The sequence below is a fragment of the Equus quagga genome, chromosome 6 (assembly GCF_021613505.1).
Source record: "Equus quagga isolate Etosha38 chromosome 6, UCLA_HA_Equagga_1.0, whole genome shotgun sequence".
NCBI lineage: Eukaryota > Metazoa > Chordata > Mammalia > Perissodactyla > Equidae > Equus > Equus quagga.
Window position 1 is genome coordinate 12880651 of NC_060272.1, and position 15324 is coordinate 12895974.

General features: G+C 44.6%; 1 protein-coding gene across 3 annotated transcripts in view; it reads left to right on the forward strand.

Annotated features, from left to right (window-relative positions):
- Positions 1–13397: 13397 nt before the first annotated feature.
- Positions 13398–15324, forward strand: part of TMTC4 (transmembrane O-mannosyltransferase targeting cadherins 4) — a 58775-nt gene continuing 56848 nt past the window's right edge. The window contains exon 1 of one of the 3 annotated variants that reach the window (XM_046664123.1): positions 13398–13598. The gene's annotated coding sequence lies outside the window, so the exon portion shown is untranslated. Of the gene's footprint in view, positions 13599–14913; positions 14932–15324 lie in introns of those variants that run through there. The other 2 variants (XM_046664122.1, XM_046664118.1) reach the window with 2 other exon arrangements.

Genomic DNA, 15324 nt, shown 5'->3' on the forward strand with positions numbered 1-15324 from the left:
TCGTTCATCAGTAGAGAAAATTTCACTCTCCACGATTCTCCTTCCGAAGAACTGACTTTATTTGGACAAATGCCTTGATAAGTGCCTGCCCAATGAGAAACTGGCTCAGCAGGCATAAAGTTTCCAGGGTGAAGAAAGGTATTTTAAATGAGACCAGAGGAGGAATTTGGCTAGTTCAGCTCTTCAGAGGGAGAGAAGTGATGGTGGGGGCAGGGATGAGGACTAGAGATGGAGAGAGGATGGGTGAGAAGCCAGCAAAAGAGGGCGATGTTGGGATGAGATGAAGGATAAACCCAATGGTTGGACAGCTGCTTCAGGTAGGCTTGCTCTTTAACAGTCCACCCTAAGTCTGGACTCACCTGGGACTTTCTTTTGTCCTGTATGATGAGAGCTAGGTCTGAAGACATCTAAGAGCTCAGTTGAAATCTCCTTAGCCAAATCCGTAAGTTCATTAGATATACTTCCCATTTCCCCATTATCACAGGCCGCTAGAGCTGTGGACACCTAGGTACTCAACTACACTGGAATGCCCAAGATGGCTCTCCCACACGGCTGACAGCGGATGCTGGCAGTTAGCTGGGAGCTCGAGTGGGCACGTGTTGATGCGTTGTCTGGAGCTTCTTACATCATGGTGGCTAGGTTTCAAGAAGGGACATCCCAAGGACAAGCATTCTAAGAGAGAGGAAGCAGAAGCTGCCAGTCTTCAAAGAAAGTGGTACCAGTTAATTTCTACTGCTGACTATTGGTTAAGTGGTCACCAGGCCAGCCCAGATTCAAAGGGAGGGGAAATAAACTCCATCTTCTAGTGGGGGGCATGACAAAGAGGATGATAAAGAATTGGTTGCCATCTTTCATTAAGCACAGCCAGCTGATGGAGTTTTAAAAATGAGAATGTCTTCTGTGTGCATTGAAATTGTTTGCTTTGCTTCAGTGTAAACTTATCTCCAATCTCTTTTAGAAATGTACATTGTTTATAAAAGCTTTGTGTGAGTGGTTTCTTTTTTTTTTTTTTTGGAAAATCCAAACAAATATTGGCTTTTACCTCTAGAGTAAGGTGGGACAAAATAAATACAGCAGGAGTAGATGCAGCAAAGTAGAGGCAGAAAGGACTATAAGAACATGTGTCCTTGATAATTCAATGGAAGTCAATATGTTCTCTAACATTATATATAAATACACATACATAAAACAGTATTATCTGAAGTTACAGAAATAGTAATTATGAATAATAAAAACAGCAATTATTTAAAATAGGAGATCTTAAGGAGTAGAACTGGACACTGAGGTGGTACAAAAACAAAGGACTTTAAAATTTTTGAACATTTTATTTGTAATATTTTTGAAACAAAATTAAACTTTTCCTGCCTAGCAGATTGGCAAAAAAAAAAAAAAAATTATATATATACTGACAAAGCCTGTTTTGGCAAGGTATTGAGAATAGGCTTTTATGGCTTGCAAAATGTTTGCATATTGTTACCAGTAATCCCACTTCAAGAAATTTACCTTAAGGTGATAATTACAAAAATGTGAAAATGTAGGCACAAAGATGTTCCGCATTGTTTATAATGATGAAAAATCAGAAGCAACCTAAATAACCCTTGATAGGGAACTAATTAAGTAAATTATGATACAGACAACTTGATAATCTCCAACCATCATAAGTCATTTTTAGATCTAGATTTACGGAGATGGAAAGGTGTCCATGATAAATTATTGAGTAATGATGTTGGTTGCGAACACATGCAGGATTTGTTTATATAAAGCTGTATACATATACTTACATGTGTCCAAACACACCAACATGGTCATCATTGTGAGGTACAATTTCTAGTGTTTTCTGTCTTTATTTTTCTGCTTTATTTAAATATTTTACAATAAGTAGCATTTTAAAATATAAAGCTAAGTTTGAAAAGAGCTACAAAACAACAATAACTGATTTGCAACAGGGCAAGTTTACGCCAAGGCCTTTTGTATATCAAGTACTTGGGAAAGATGACAGCATCTCTACATTTTATAAAACAAATACCGTAAAGAATAATGCAAAGTGCACTTTGGCAAATGCCAGAAGAAAACAAACAGAACTTGTGTCATCATCTGTTCTGAATGAGATCATTCTACCCAATTCTCTTGAATGTTTTTCCAGAAATAAGAATAACAAAATTGGAGGCAGAAAGCCCGAGTTTACATATGAAGAAGAGAAAAAAGGAGAGATTCATGTACCTGGGGGTGAGTTGCGGCAAGAAGAAAATCAGGCAAAAATGTCGCTGAATGCCTTGTAACTAGTTGAGCCATTTTATCAACCTGGGAGAAAACTGAGGTCATTGTCGCTTTGATTTTTCTAATTTCTTGCTTGAGCCCTTACCTGCCCTATTTATCAGAAATTTCATTATCTCTTTCTGTAAAGCTTCTTTATACCTGCCATCTCAGTGCCAAGAATTCGAAGCTCAGTTGCTCAGCCCCAAAGGACCAGACGGAGGGAAACCTGAGTTTTGAAGATCAAGCCCAGCACCATCTCTCTAGAGCCACTACCCACTTAGATGCCCACTTGGCAGTTATGGCTTCTTGGTCTTGGACACAGTTGTGCTCCACACCTGGGCCTTAAAACCTTTAGTTCAACCACATGCTCAGCCATTTTTTCCAGCATGATGCTCTGGCAGAAGAGTTAGATTTAGGAAAGCCACAAATATTTAAGGCTTGTGCTGAGCCTAGTGCATCAGCCAGATACCTCTCTATCCAGATAGATAGATAGATAGATAGATAGATAGATAGATAGATAGATGGATGGATGGATGGATGGATGGATGGATGGACGGACGGACGGACGTACATGTAGGTAGATAGGTAGGTAGATGGATGGATGGATGGATGGATGGACGGACGGAAGAACGGATGGACAGGTAGGTAGATAGGTAGGTAGATAGATAGATAGACAGATAGATAGGTAGACAGATAGATAGATAAGACAGGTGAATAGATAGATAAATGAGTTCCCATTTGAGTCCTAGGTAACCTTTCCCATCAATTGACTTCAGCTGGGTCAGACTGTCTCAATTTTTCAGAAAAAGCCTCAAGAACATGGAATCTCAGTAGTGAAAGGGTGGGAGATGAGTCTCAATCCCTTTCCTCTCAAATCTACCCACTTGCTAATTCTGTAACCATCTCTGCCAACCGGGGTTTTTGAAACGAAGTCTAGCCAAAAAAGCTCCTATTAAAAGACAATGGAATCTTCCCCCAGGGTAAGGGCTGCCTACTCATCTAACATTTGTATCACTAAGAAGGGCCTTTGAAGTGACTCCTTCCCTCACCTCCAAAAAAATCTACTCTAAAGAGACATGCTTCAGAGGCTAATCTAGATACATGCTGGTAACTTCTCTGTTATAAAATCCTAAATTCTGCCTAACTGGACACCCTATAACAAAGCTTTCATGAAAACAAGAAAGGAGGGCAGGGAAGCTACCTGTAAAACTTAAAATTCCCTCCTCTGTTCCTAATGTGTGTCAAGATTGACTCTCTGGAATCAGCCTAAGTAATTCCAGGGACATATTCCATACTGAAAAAGCTCATGCAAATGATTTCTCTCAAAATAGTAACTGAGTGACCTGAGACCTGCACTGGAAATTGTGTTTGTATCATTACATTCAAGCATTCCTATGTGATGTACACCTCACTTTTTTATTAGACACATACTTAGTATTTTTCCTATTTATATCAATAAATATAGAGCTAGCACCAGTTGGATGACTAATGTTGAAATACATGAGACATTGGTGGGCAGATTGGGAAAGTAAGTGACTGTCACAGTTAAGAAAAAGTCTTTAAAACTTGGAAAGAAGGCAAAAAAGTAGATATCCCTTTATTATCTCAGCAGGTGTACTGGGTTGAATAATGTCCCGTCCCTCCACCCCAAATTCATGTCCTTCCCAGAACTTCAGAATGGGACGTTATTTGGAAACAGGGTCTTTGCAGAGGTAATTAGTTAAGATGAGGTCATACTGGAGTAGGGTGGACGCTCAATCCTATATGACTGGTGTCCTTATAAGAGAAGAAAGATGGAAACAGACAGACACACAGGGGAAAACACCACGTGATCATGGAGGCAGAGATTAGAGTGATGCATCTACAAGCCAAGCAACACCAAGGATTGCCAGCAAACACCAAGCCAGGGGAGAAGCATGGACCACGTTCTTCCTCACAGCCTCCAGAAGGAACCAACCCAGCCAATACCTTGATTTCAGACTTTGAGCCTCTTCAACTGTGAGAAAATAAATTCCTGTTTTAAGTCATCCAATTTGTGGTAATTTGTTACAGCAGCTCTAGGAAACTAATACACTGGGGCATTGTTTAACAGGCTCACCCACGTATTGTTACATTTTGTAGGGGACTGTCACTTCATTTGCTTTTCTACTTACTATTAGGTAAGGGCTCGCTCTCTGTGAAGCTACATGTTAACTTGTAGACCTTGTCCAGTAGAGATGCAAATCGTTTCTACCTGGTCCAAAGGATAACCCTAATGGTTACCATTTTATTTCCCTGTAAGACGTTAACTAGTTTTCTTGCAAACTCAGTAAACTTACATCAGAATGTCTTTTCTGGCAGAGATAATTCCTATTCCTCTAATTCTCCTTTGAACTGGTTTTATCATCTTACTAGTTCCCTCATTGCAAAGTCGATTAAAATCTTTGACATGCCTTCATTCTGTACTTGTATGGAGCCATGTTTTCAATTTTTTGAAAAATACATTCTAACAGAACCATGAAACTTCAAGGTCAAGACATCCTTATGAGGTCATCTGATTCAATGTCTCTCTGAATACAGGAAAGAATTCCTTCCTCAGTGTGTTTGTCATAGGTTTGTTCAGCCTCTGCTTGAAGACGTCACTTGATGCCGAACTCATGATTGTTTTTAAGGGAACCTGTTCCATTATTAGATATTCACTATTAGAAAGTCATTTCTTAAACTGAAGCAGAATTTCCTTCCAATTCTTGCCTATTAGTTTTAGTTGTGCTTCACTGAGCACAGAATCTGACAGCCCTTGCGATATTTGAGATCATTTCTCCCTTGGTATTTTCTCCCCCAGGCTAAACATACTTAGATCTCTATGCACACTAGAGTATTCCTCATAGGTAGTCCTATTGAATTTGGCAGCTAAATTAAATTCAACAAACACTTTTTTTGAGCTTCTACTGTGTTAGGCCCTGAGGACATAGAAAGGGACTCAGATGCCATCCGAATCATAGAGACAACATTACATTTACAAGCAAATCTCTGCAGGAATAATTAATAGGTTGGAAAGATTCTCACAGCTTTATGGGACTCACCGAGGACCCTAGAGAGAGCACCATTAACTCTATCGGTGGGTTTGAGAAAGGCTGCCTCCACAAAGACAGTGCTCCTTGAACTAGATCCTGAAGGTAAGTGGGAAGTCTTCAAGAAGTCCATAGAAAGAAAGAACAAAGTATGAACAAAAAAGCCACGGGAAAATTTGCAAATAATCACAAGTACTAGGATGCTCTCCAAATTCCATGAGAGTTACTACAATATAAATATAATTAGTAAAAAATAAATGACAATCATGGAAATGCAGCCCTTTACTAAAAATGGAAAGGAGGGTGGTGATCTGCACAAGGACCATAAATCCTGAGCTAACAAGCAAGAATTTGTCAGTCCAAGGAAAGAGGAGCATGTTAGGAAGATTCAAGTATTTTGGAGGAGAAAAGCAAAAATTTGAAGAAACAGTAATCAAACAGGAGGCAATCTTGTATAATGATTTAAAACATGGGATCTGGTGTCACATCGCCTAGCGCAAACCCCAACTCTGCCCCTTGCTTTCTGCATGACCTTGAGCGAGCTGCTTGACACCTCTAAGATTCGACTTCTCCATCTGTAAAATCAGTAACAATAGCACACTCCCGTTATTAGGTTCATATGAAATAATCCACGAAAGCACATATTATGTGCCTGACACATACAGCTATCAGTGAAGATTAAGTATTATTATCGTTAATTACTACATTATTATAATATTTATTTTAAATAGAGATTTAAGGTGCGACAGCTGGGATTAGGAGAAGAGAACAGGGCTGGAAGGAGGGCAAAGGCAGATTGAGAAAGAAGAAAGGCTGAGACAAAGATGCAGGTTTTGAGGAGATTTTATAATTCTTAGTTGATGTACACCCCAGGCTGTATACGGGCAAGAGAGTGAACTGGTTAGTGGAGACCCTTTCCCAACCAGGCTGCCTGGCTTTGAATCCCAGCTCTACCACATACAGCTGTTACTTAACCCCTCTGCATCTCAACATCCACTTCTATAAAAGGGGAACACTAATCGTAGATCTACCTCATAAGGGGCTGTGTGGACCAAATGAACTAATATACAAAACAGGCTTAGGATAACCTGGCACAGAATAAGCACTATGTGTCATTTTTTTATTTCCTCTCTGACATCACACTGTTTTCTCCAGTTATTTTAGGACTAAAAGTTTAGATTCAAATATAACTACATAGGCTTCACAAGCTTGTTTGCTTCACGTGTTAGTACCCACCTACTACTGAAAATGCACATTAAAAATGAAACTTTATGGAAATACCATGTAAAATATGATGCATTAAGATTAAGCAAATAAAACCATTTAACATTTCTCTCTAAAGCATTTTTAAGATTTATACCAAAAATAAATACACGTGGAACATACTGATTGACCTACAAAAGTTCTCACCAAAGCTTGTGAAATTTGGGAATTCTAAAAAGAGAGATGATCATGGGCCTCTCAAAAAGAGGGACATTTAGAAGTAGTGAAAGAAAGGGGGTAGTTAATTTAAGGACAGAGTAGATAGCAAACTGGTTGAACTTGAACAAACAGGTGAAAAATATAAAATGTCTCCAAAAAATTAGACAACACATGAGTGAGAGGTTTATAATACCTAACGTCATTAAATATTAGGTAACTCAAGGGAAAAAAGATAGCTATTCTAACCTGTGCTATGGATTAAATTTCCTTCTTAGTTCTTCAGAGATACCAACTGATAGATTTTTTTTCTCTTTTATCTTCGACCTCTCTCTTTCTTCTGGCTCTCACTTCTCAGCAAACAAACAAATTAAAAACTTTCATGTATTAGAAATAAAATTTTCCTTTGATCGATCTCCTTCCAGGTGTCATCTGGTAAAACACAGTGATGGCTACCTATCCAACATCCATTTCTCCCAATAGAGCCCCCAAGATACCAGCCATTCAAATGTCCCCATCCCATTTGATTTAGGGAAAGAAGACCGAATTACAGTTAAGCCCTGATTGGTCCAACTTAGTAATTTGGTACACTTATTCCCTTTGCCAGTGAATAGTTTTGAGGTGGGCATGTGGCCAGGATCTCTGCTAGGCAGTTTCTAGGAAAGATTTCCTCCCTCCTAAGAGTGAGACAATATAGGAGAAGGTTCCTTCCTTCTTTTAGATGTTGCACTCCAAATAAGATGCTAGGAAATGAGAGAGCCATTTTATACCATGAGGGGAACTGGATGGACATTACAACAGGATAGCAGAGCAAGGAGATGCAGGGATCAAGAGAAGGGTCCTTGATGAATGAGCCAACCTGGAGCAAACAACCTCTGTCCTTCTTATTAAGTGACATAATAAATTCGTTTATTGTTTACACCAATTTTAGTTCAGCTTTTCAGTTGCTTCTTGATAGAGATCTCTCCTTGAAACATACCTTTTCTTCTCCTTTTAGGTATCCTTCTCAGAAATAGTAACGTTTCCTCTCCATTCCTGTCTTCCTCAATCCATGCAGTCAGCTTTTTTCTGATACTGAAGTGACTAATAAACCATGCACAGTCAGCAATATCCTCTTGGTGGCCAAATTTGAAGGACATTCCTTAGCTCCCATCTTATTGACCAATTTGGCACTCCTTCTTGAGATTCTCTACTCTTGGACTCCATGGTCACACTCATTCTTGGTTTAGACACAGTATCCAGTCAACAAATATTATTCTCTATTGTAGAATCAGCTTTGCTTATTTCTGTGAGTCCTTCTAGTGAATCACTGAAACTTAGGGTGTTCTTGGGGGCCCCTAAGCACACCTCCCTAGGGCTCTGTGCTTAGTTTCTTCTTCTACTATTCATGCCCTCCCTGGGTAAGCTCGTACTTGGGTATAGCTTTCACTGCCTTCTAATGCTCTCATATCTACAAGAACAGCACAGATCTCTCTCCGGAGCTCTAGACCAAAATATCCAGTCACCTCCTATACATTTTCCTGTCTCAAACTCTATCAGACCCCTCATTAAATGTAATTGTAACCATTTAACTACTTAAACTTGATTGTAAATCTACTTCCTCTATAAGACTGTTACCTTTGTAGGGTTATTAACCATTCAGCTCTGAAACCTCAGTATCCAGGAGAGTAACTAGCAGATAATTGGCATTAAGCACATTTTTGTTGAGTGAATAAAGAGTTAAGTAAATAAATAATTAGCCCACCATTTAAGTAAATCCCATTTCATATAGACAAGAGCATTACTGTATTTGAATCTGCAAAGTAGATATTTTTATTTAAGCTTAAGATTTTGAAATAAAGTGAGTCATTAAAGAACACACCTGTTTTAAATATTGAGGAAATGCAATATGCCACAAATGGCATTGAAAGAAATTGCAGAGTTTATTTGTAGAAAAAGATGGTTGTGTTTATTACATTTTACTGAAGAGCATGGAAAGGTCAACACAAAAATAATATGGTGGTGTAGTTGCAAATGATGAGGAAGAAAAGAGTTAGTAGGTAAAACACCTGAATACCTGAAAGTTCCAAGCTGTGGACATACCATGATTCAATTTCATGACCATGTATAGGATGTGACAAGGCCAGCCCTGCTGGTCTAGTGCTTAAAATTAAGATTCAGTGCTCTCACAGCCCAGCCCGGGTTCATAACAACCACACCACCCCTCTGTTGGTTGTTATACTGTGGTGGCTGCTTGTTGCTGTGATGCTGAAAGCTATGCTACCAACATTTCAAGTAACGGCACAGTCACCCATGGTGGACAGGTTTCAGTGGGACTTCCAGACTAAGACAGTCTAGGAAGAAGGACCTCGCCACCCAAATCTGCCATGCAAACCCTATGAACAGCCACGGAGCACTGTCTGCTATAGAGCCAGAAGGGGAGAGGATGGTGTGAAAAGACTGGGCAGGGTTCTGCTCTGCTGTTCACAGGGTCGCTAAGAGTTGGAATGGACTCAACAGCACTAACAATGTGGTACATAGCTTATTACACGAGCCTGCCTGCCCACAATACTTTCTCCACCCATTTCTCAGGTGGCTCCACTCTCCTACTTGCCTTGAGATTTCCCCATTGGTGGTACCCTGCTTTAGCTGCGACATATTTTTTATGCAGGGGTGGTGCGAACAGGCTGAGTTGGTAAAGATGAAGTGCCTTTCTCCCTTCCTAGCAGCAGATATCAAAACTTGTTGGAAGGAGATGAGCCATTTGAGCCCTTTGGGGAGGTAACTACTTTCAGCTGGCTTGTTTGTGAATTTGATAGTGGTGGTGGTGGTGGTAGTGGTGGTGGTTGAGATTTTTTGTCCCGGGAAGTTTGGGCGCTCTGAAATGTGTGCACATGGGGTGCATTGCAATTTGTGTGAACAGAGTCCTCTGGACCTGTGCAGGGCACAGCTCTCATAGGTGTACAGAGCATCTCTTCACCTGGGGGACTCTGTTGATGAGATCCCTTCACCCTGGGAAGAGTGTAAGTGTAAGGGGACTCTAAGGTTTCTTTGCTGGCCACCGCAGTTAGAAGTTCCATCAAGGAGCACTGTGTGCACTGGACGGCGGCAACAGCTCTCTTGTGTACCAACCAGAAACCAAAGTGTGGTAGCTGGGCAAGGGACTCCGCAATACCTGTCCTCAAAAAATGACCTAGTACCCCCACCCAAAAGGCTCAAATGGCTCATCTCCCTCCAACAACTTTTGACATCTGCTGCTGAGAAGAGAGAAGGAGAGAAGGTATGGGGGTAAGGGGGAGATATTTACCATCTTCTCTGTTCCAGTTCTTTCCAGCCCAAAATATCAACCTTGTTAGGCATTTCCAGGGTTCTTTAAATCTCCAGCTACAGCCCTGAGTTGTATGCCCAGCCTGGGCTCCACTATGAAATACCCTGGCTGTTGGACCCCCAACTTCTGTGCCACTTTTTCCTCATCTGCAGGATGAGGATGATGATATTCAGTTGGTAGAGCTTTTGTGAGAATTTTTAAAAACAAATATGGCAAAGGGTCTAACAAGAGCCTGACACACACTGAGCACTCAAGCAGCCGGCTTTCTTTGTGTGATGGTTACTCTAGAGCTCCTGTCTAGGGGGCTGGGCCCAGGGGTAGGGGTCAGTGTGTGGACCCACAGCAGGGAGGTATTCTCCACGTCTCACACTTCTTATTAAACCATGAGATTGGGAAAGGCGGGGTCAGCACCATGGTTCTCTTTATCTTCTCCACAGCCTACCCTACGTTTGGCACAGAGTATTATATCATTTAGGTTCTGGCTGGCTCAGCAGTTTAAGGAACAGAACACCTTTGGATTAAGTCAGGAGACTCCAATCCTAACTCCAGTATTGCCAATAACATGCAGTGTGACTTTCAGAAATGTACTTCGCCTGGAGAGATGTTGTTGAGTGCCTGCTATGTGGTGGGCACGGTCGCTGCAGGGGTGCAGGAGTTAAGACAGAAATGGTCCTTGACTTTGTGGAACTTACTGTCTAATGATGAAGATAGATAGACTTCATACAGTGATCACATGGCTAGTTAATTGCAGTTGTGATTAAAAACTCTGAGAATTCATACGGAAGGACCTAAAGGTATTTGGGGAGAAAATTCAGGGAAGGCTTTTCTGAGAAGTTGACATTTGAGCAGTGACCTGAAGGATGAATTAGAGTTAGCCAGGCGTCCTGGAGAAGATCAGGAGGGAGTGTTGCAGGTGTAAACGGACAGCCCAATACGGAAAGGAACATAGCACACTGTAGGACTATAAAAGGCCAGTGCGATTGAGCTTAGAAAACAAAGGCAAAAGGGTCATGAGATGATTCAGGAGCAGTAGGCAAGGGGCTAGGTCATGCAGCAGCATTTGGACCTTCAATCTAAGAGCAATGGGAAGCAGTGATGTGCCAAGAGGGGCCACAGTGAGAGCAAATTGTCCCGGTGGTAGGAAATAAGGAGTGCATTGTGGATAAAAAATTGAAAGACAATGATAAAACAGCTTTTTGTTTTTGCCATGCACCGGCAATTCTAACTATGTCAATCAGTAGTGTGCTGGTAAATGTTTAACAACTGGTTCTCTGGGGGAAAATAAAGACATATGCATATATGTGCATGTATATAAGTATTATAAATGTTACTGATATAAAAGATATGTAGCAGTTTACAAATAATAATTAAACATGCAAATACTCGTTACTGCAAATCCATATAGTTGATGGATTCTCACAGAATGCTTTTGTTGATTTTTGCCAAAGGCTTGTGTCTGTATCCAACTGATGCTTGTAATTCAACCACGATTTGACAAATGCAATTATATCTCAATCTGCTCTTTGCCCAATAAATTTGTCACTAAATCTATTTCTCACCCTTGTACAAATTAAACTCATTAAACTAAAATCTTTTAGTTTCAGCACTAAGCATAATACATTTTTAAATTTAATCTGCATTATTAACTTTTTCTCCACCACTTTCTTAAGTCTAGAGACAATCAACAAAACAACAAATCAAACTCTGATTCATAGTTTGCCAATTTCCATGGTGTAAATACTCCCACGGGGGCCAATTGCAATCTACCGATGTGACAGCACTGGGGTTAGAAAGACACATGCACAGTAGCACAGCATTACATGTAGTAGTGGAAATGGAAAGAAGACATTTGATAGAACTTTAGCAAGTAGAATCTTGGTGATTTGTTAGACGCCAAGGGTGAAGGCAGAGTTGGGAAAATATGTGCCAGTGTTGGTGCCATCACTATCACAGACCAGAGGAGGAGTGAGCAAGGAAAGCATGCATTCCATGTGTATGTGTTCTATTTTAAGTGCTTGTGACACAACCAGGTGGAGGGTTTAGAGCTCAGAGAACTAAGGACAGGAGTTGTAAATTTGGGATATGTGGATTGAAATGTTGGCAATGGATTAAATCATTCAGGGAAAAACTGTGGAGAGAAAAGAGCTGAGACCTTAAAAATAAATCATTTGGAGGTCATCAAGAAGTAGATAAGCAAGCCAAGGAGACCAAAGGGGAGAACAGGAGAGCAGAGTACTACTATCACCCAGAGAAGTACGTCTTTTAAGGAGGAAGAATGAATTTTGCTGGGACCAGGTGAAACAAGAAGTGTCCTTTGGATTTAGTGATCGTGGGTGTTTCAGTGCCTTCAGCAAAGGCAGTTTCAGCGGAGTCTGGAAAGCAAGAAGTAAATGGGAGTTGGGAGCCTAGAAAAGCGGGGGCGGGCAGCTCTTTCAACAACCTCAGCTACCGGGAGTAGAAGAGAGGCAGGGTGGCAGCGGGTACGAGCAGAGGAAGGCTTGGGGCTGAGTAAACGCTGACGAAACGGATCCAGTCAAGAGGGAGAGACTGATCTTAGTTCGGATTCTGCGATACTCTGTGAGATCCGTGCTTTTAGGAGTGGGTTTGTAGGTTCGGCTGTGGAAAGTGGGAAAAGTTTCTTTTTCTTGAAGCAGGAGACAAAGTCATCTACGGAGAAGGGGGGTTTGGCGGGCGGACTGGCAATCTGGTTGGGAGCCGAAGTTTAGGACAAGTTGCCTCGGTGACCGGACGGTGGATGGCGGCTCTGGCCAGGCGAAGCGCCACAGCAGAGTTCGTGGGTCAGCAGAAGAATGAAGACCCGAGTCGTAGAAGAGGATCTGTTAAAAACAAAAGCCGGAGCAGCAGGGCCTTGGATCCAAGAACGCAGTCTCCGTTCCGTTCCGAGGCAGAAAGTAGGGACACGCATTTGAAACAACTCCTCCCAGCCAGGAAGGAGTCTAGAGTGTGGTGGTTGCGATCCAGCTCCTTGCCTGCAGAGCCGCCGCAGTGCCTCCGCGGAGCGCCACCGATAGCGCGAGGAGCGCGAGACAGGGCGGCGCACCGCAGGGGAAAGGACGCGCCCGCGGCGGCCTACGAAGGCCCGCAGCCGCAGCCCGCCTCGCCCGGGCCAGGATAGGGCCGCCCCTTCCCGCCCCGACCCCGCCCGGGCTCGGCGCCCAGGACTCCTCTCCCTTCTCTCCCTCCGAGTCCGTCTGTCCCTGCGCTTCCTTCGCCGCGACTAGTGCCCTCTGGCCTGACGTCACCGGCGTGTCCACCAATGGGCTCAAGAGGGACCGGCTGCGGCGTGAAAGTGACGGCAGAAGTAGCCAATGGCCGTGAAGAGGGGGGGCGGGCCGAGGCGGAAGTGTGCGAGTGAGCGCCCGCGCGCGTGGGGAGCCGCGGACGGTGCGGGCGGCGCGCGGCGCGCGGCGCGGGAGTGGGGCGCCGCGGGGGGCGGGGGCGCAGGGCGGGCGGCCCCTCCCCCTGCCCAGCTCCTTGCGGGCGCCGAGAGCGGCCGGAGTTTCCGCGCCCGGGAGGCATGCGGCCGCCGCTCGGGCTCCTGGCAGGTAAGGCGCGGGGCGGCCCCTGCAGGGCCGAGCGCGCCGGGGGGTGAGCGGAGTTGGGCGCGGGGCGGGCGCTGGCTCCCCGCTGCCGCCGCGCCCCGAGCCCCGCAGCTGGAGGAGTTGGCTCCAGGACCCAGGCTGCGGTCGGGGGCCTGGGTCACGGGATATGCGGGCGCCGGGCACCGTGCGCCCTGCTGTGAGCAGCGCGCGGGACAAAGGGTGCGGCGTGGAGGGGGCTCCTGCGCTCCCACCGCCCCTGCCCGCTCCAGCTGCGGGGGCGCTCCTTCCGTCCGAGGTGCACCGGGCGCCTGCTCTGCGTCTGTGGAGCGGTCACCTGGTCGCGGGGCCCCGCGTCTCCCTGCGCCTGGGCGCCAGCTGGCTGCGGCGCGGGCGATGGCTGGCCGCAGCCGGGCTGCTTGGCCGCCCGCCTGGGTTAAAGGCGGCTCCCCTGCAGCGCCGAGAGCACCAGCTACTCCGCTCTGGCTGCCAAGCGGAGCAGCGGGGGTGCGGCGTGCCACCAGCCCGGGCCCTGGGCCACCGAGCTAGCACTTCCCTGCGGGGGGTTGGAGTTGGGGAAGCCGAGCAGGTGGCGCAACCGCCGCCTCAGCTCCTGCAAACTCCGAGAGGTTTCTGGTCTTGTTGATGTTGTGACTGTGAGCTGTGTGTATTTTCTTTTTTTTTTTTTAACCACACACAAAAGAAGGGAGGAGTTAGAGGAAAGATCTAGCCAGAGCGTTGTGAATCATCCCACACTGTTCTTTCTCTGGGAGAGCAGATGGATGGGGAGAATTCCTTGAGAAACAACTACAGTAATGACTGACTGGACCCCCTTCCTGTTCCCTCTCCCTGCAGTCCTGACCGTGCCTGGCGCGCCCCAGATGGAGGTGGGGTAAAGTGATAAAGACCGACTTAGATGGGAAAATAGCTACAGGCTAGCAAGCTGGGAACTTTCTGGGGCAGTGGGACGGTGGCTGTCGAAGCACACACAGTCATTCTTCCTATCGACAGGCATGGCCCTGATGTGTTACTGAATTAAAAACGGGAAGGTGATCACTAGAGGAAGGTACTTCCAGGAGCATTTTGTTCAGTGCTGCGTGGTGGAGGGAGGTGGAGATGACAGTCTCCGGTGCCTTGAGGGCCCCAAGGGAGGAGCAGTGGGCTCAGGTCTCCATATGCTGGGTCAGAAATAATCGGGTTCTTTAATCCGATTCCCAGAGAACTGTCTCATCTCAGCCTGGCAGAGGACAGCTGGTGTGTGGTTGGATTGTTGCTGATGGGGTAGAAAGGCCGGCCAGAGGCCACAGGCCCTTCAGTGCATCTGGAAGAATATTCTGCAGTAGGTGGCTGCTACTCCTTTTTCTAGGGTGAATCGTTTAGGTTTGGTCTCCCCGATCCCGTTTCCTGCAGTACAGGCTGTGTCAGCTGTCCCTGGGTCCCCGGGGTTTACAGCTCAGTGATTCTTCGTTGTTTATTTGGGGGGGAGGGGGCGGGTGTCTTTTTGACCTTTTCATTGATGTTTGATTCATTTGTTTTAACCCCCTGAAAATAGAGGCTTGATATTAGAAGTTTGAGACATTGACAATAAAGAGACTTTTGCTTCCTTCCAAATTCTACTGCTGCTATGGCAGGTTAATTCTGACCACCATGAGAAATTAGCACAGGAGTGAGATAGGGATTAGAGCATCAACTTTATCACTGGAAAAGCTGGTGGAGCGCTGCTTGGACTGAG